The 3,995-nt window shown below is 31.7% G+C and overlaps 1 long non-coding RNA gene across 1 annotated transcript; it reads left to right on the plus strand.

The window, feature by feature from the left end:
• Positions 1 to 985: 985 nt before the first annotated feature.
• Positions 986 to 2,969, plus strand: LOC140013268 (uncharacterized). Its single transcript, XR_011820345.1, has 3 exons — positions 986 to 1,285; positions 2,469 to 2,548; positions 2,878 to 2,969. It is a non-coding gene; the product is annotated as an uncharacterized lncRNA (long non-coding RNA).
• The last annotated feature ends 1,026 nt before the right edge of the window (positions 2,970 to 3,995 follow it).

Below are 3,995 nucleotides of genomic sequence, written 5' to 3' on the forward strand. Positions count from 1 at the left end.
ATGTTATTTAAAGTAGAATTTTCCATAACTAAAGACCTATGGTACTACTAGACTAAATTAAAAGTAAGATATAGTAATTTAGTTTTGCAATTTTCAGGAAGTGATATAAAGTTTTAACACCTGTGTGAATTATTTGAAGTTATTCAACAAAAAAATATTTAAAGTTATTACCAAAAAAATTGAACTATTTGATGTTGAACAAAAGTACATTTACCACTTGTATTAATTTAACAAAAACTTGACTCACATTATGAATTTTTTTGACAAAAATGTTAAAAGGTAGCAATTAATAATGTATTAGTAAAATTATACTTCAACTAAAAAACTTGATTGAAATTTTGGGGAACTCAGTGAACCGATATTTCACTGAAACTAAATAAACAAAGTATGTGAAAAATATGTGGTGCGGGTCAAATTTGGAAAGCAAATATTTTGTAACCCAATAGAAAAGCTCTCCGCTTTACTCTCCATTGGTCTCCCACTCTCTCACTTTACTCCCTCGACAGAAACTATTAACAAAAAAACAATTCTCCTCCTTCTCTCCATAGATCGATCATATCTTTGTGATGTTGAACAGAAGAAGTACTCCACCAATTCTTTGCAACAAAAGGTATCTCACGTCTCTCCTTCTTCTCCCTGATTTTTCCCCAATTTTTTTTGCCCTAATTATTTTTTTGCCAAAAATTTGTGCCCAATTTTTTTGGATATTGTTTGAGTTATGGGCGAAATCATCTCCACTAGAATTATTTTAGTTGTGAATACCATTACTTTATTTTTTTTATTGTGCAAGATAAAGGGTTTCAGTAGGGTTGGTGGTGGAAACGGGTTTGAGGTTGAGTTTGGGGACGAAGGTGAAGGTTTTAATTAGCTATAGTGGTAGGAGTGGAAAAGATTTAAGAGGTAATTATGATGTAGACATGGCTATGAGTGGCTGCAAGTGAGAAAAATAGTGGGCTAAGTGGTGCTGGGTGGAGAGGGAATTGGGAAATGGCAAGGTTTAGTGAAATTTTTTCTGATGTAAAAAATTCCCCTCTTTTTTTTTTGTGTTGAAATTTGGTAAATTGTCATGGGAATTTCAAGAGAAAATCTCATGTCCATTCTCTACACCATCACCGACCTTATGTCCATTCTGTACTCCATCCAATAGAGATCAAGTCTTGGTACATGAATGAAATAATTTATTATTTTTTATGTTTTTTAATAGCAGGCTTTTCAGTTTTGGAAGTGAAGTTCTGATTTCTTTAAATTGCAAGAGAAAAGTTATATTGCCTTTTTTTAAAGTTAGGTAAGTTACATTTGAACTCCCAATGTGCAACTAATGAAGTCAATAAAAGGTTCATGGCTGACTGTAATGCCGATTCTAGAGACTTGCTTATGAACAACTTTTAGCTGCTGAAGTGGAGCATAATTCAAATATAATACAAAAGCCGCATGGTAAATTTGTATATATTGCACATCTTTTGCATTGGGAGGCGTAATTCTCAAGTTTTATGGTTAGTTAAGGAGTACGGACTTGATAACATAGAGATAGCTGGATGTATATTATGGTATAGTCATGAAAATTGGAATTTGGGATCTGCAGTGTGAAATGTAAAATGAAGAATGGATGCAAAACAGTCATACACAACTATCAAATTATTTACAAAAATTAACAATTAAAAGTGTCATAATATCTTATTCTAGTTACACTATAAAAAGTTTCATGACAAGTGTAAAAATATCACACTTAATGGGTGTCATTTTAGTTTAACTCATGTCAGTGGTTAACACCTCTTTCTTGACATTTGCAAGTGTCATAATTCATAAAAATAATGATGCTTCTAATTGCCAATAGAGTTACTAATTGGGACGTTTGAAAGTGTCATTATTACATATCTTAATGTTAGAATGGATCACACTTTCACACTTTCATTAGATCACTAGAGTAGAAACATCATCAAATGGACGTGTAAGGATACTTTGAGCTGTCATAACAGCATATGTTTCTAGTAGTGATTGATATCAGAAAAAAAGGTGCCCAATATGTTCCCACTTCCGTACCTTCTTGCCTCCTTTCAGCTTCTTTGTGGGTCTGGTTAGATGTTCATTATCTGGCTATAAAGCCAAATACTTGCCCAAGAATATCAAAATCTTTCATTTTTAAACTTGGACCTAGATTATTTCACACAATAGGGTACATGCAGCATGGGTTTCATTCTCTATGATTTTTGTTACATTCACACATGTTATCATATCCAGTTGCTTGTTTAATGAAGGTTTCTAGTGGGTAGCAGTGCATCATAAAGTAGTGAAATTGATTGGAAATTTATCCAAGTTCTACCTTGGGTTATCTTATCTGGAGTGTTTACCAATTTTCACCATGTGATTAATCTGGAATACACTTTTGAAGTTTTCAATCAATTGTTTTTACTTTTATTCTGTTGATATTACTTTTAATTGCCTTATATAGCTAACTATGTTACAAGCAGGTGTTTTAAGTTTTTTTTTGAGGAAATCATGATATTCAAGATTATGGTATAAGCTGTAGGCAGCATTTTCCTTGCCAAAGGTATAAATCAAAGCTTGATTTTCATTGTCCAAATTCTACAGTTTATATTGAATAAGTAGTTCCTTCCGACCATTTTTTTCATATTTGGTGATGGACTACCTGAATGAATATGTAAGTTTTGACGATTATGTAGTGTCCTTGGAATATGTAGTTGTATCGTTATTAGGTACAAGTATAGATTAGTATCAAAATTAAAAGAAGAAAACATATGTTTTATATGCAAACATTTTCTTATAAGAACTACAGCTACCATTTTATTCATTGTCTTCGAGCTTATAATGCACAGTATCATTTCGTAGGGACATCATTGGTTTGTTATTGTCTTGCAGCTTATTATGCTGATGCTATTGGTCCTTGCTATGGAATTTCCAATTATTGTGATTTTTTTGGGTAAGTATATACTCCTTTCTATCTATGTTAGACTTGTTTCAAATGGTTGGGTCATGTCAACAAAGTTTCTGTAAAAGTGACAATTTTCACTTTGTTTCTAGGAGACATTTGCATATAAACAAGCTACAAGTGGTCTCTAAGCTAACTAGTAGAAAAAAATTTCATAATCTGGTATTTCATCACATCTTATGCAAACTTTTCTTTATAACTACTTACTTTTATGCTATTTAAGCTACTAGCATGTGATATTTGCTATTAGAACTTTTGAAAATTGAAAGTAGGTTGGTTAGTGAATGTACTGGTTCGCCTCATAGTTAGAAGCTTCGATTTATAGTGGAGCATCTTTTCCATTTTTTTTCACAAAGTTTCACTAAAATATTAGATGCATCAAATATTTTATTATTAAATTCATTAAAATATTACCAATGGGCGCTAAGAATATCTATATATGTCAAATTTTATTTGTCATTGAAATTTGGTCTAGCGATAAACAATATGCATTTTCAATACTTGAAGTTGAAGTTGCTATACATAATCTATAGAATGAACCATACAAATGGAGCCTATGAAGCCATAAAAGGATCACTGTTTGGTTAGCATAAGCATATTAACTGTTTCTTGAGGTCTTAATAACGTAGTGAAAGTAAAAGAAGTGTTTCTTGAGCTCTAATGTTCCAAGTGCTCATCTCTTACTTTGCTCTTATTTAGTCATTGTCTAGATTATACTTAAAAGGAATGATTTAGCTTATTTTCTTGCAAATTCTTTAGTTATCTTTATTGTCTCGAGTTTTTCTTATGACCTACTAATAATTGCAGTACTTCACTGCAGATATGTTGCTCATTTTAGCTTTTTCGAAGATCAGCAGCAGGAGTTGCTAATTGACTCAAGGACAATAAAGAAAATCTTATACTTAGGAAATGTCATGACAACACTTTTTTTTTTTTGGGACTTGGATTTGTTTTGTAAAGCTACCTCGACTTATATGTGAAATTTAGGCTAAATACCACTTATCAAACTATTTGTAGGGTGTTGTTGAACTTCATTATGATATTTGAA

Source organism: Coffea arabica, chromosome 8c (genome assembly GCF_036785885.1).
Source record: "Coffea arabica cultivar ET-39 chromosome 8c, Coffea Arabica ET-39 HiFi, whole genome shotgun sequence".
Classification (NCBI taxonomy): Eukaryota; Viridiplantae; Streptophyta; class Magnoliopsida; order Gentianales; family Rubiaceae; genus Coffea; species Coffea arabica.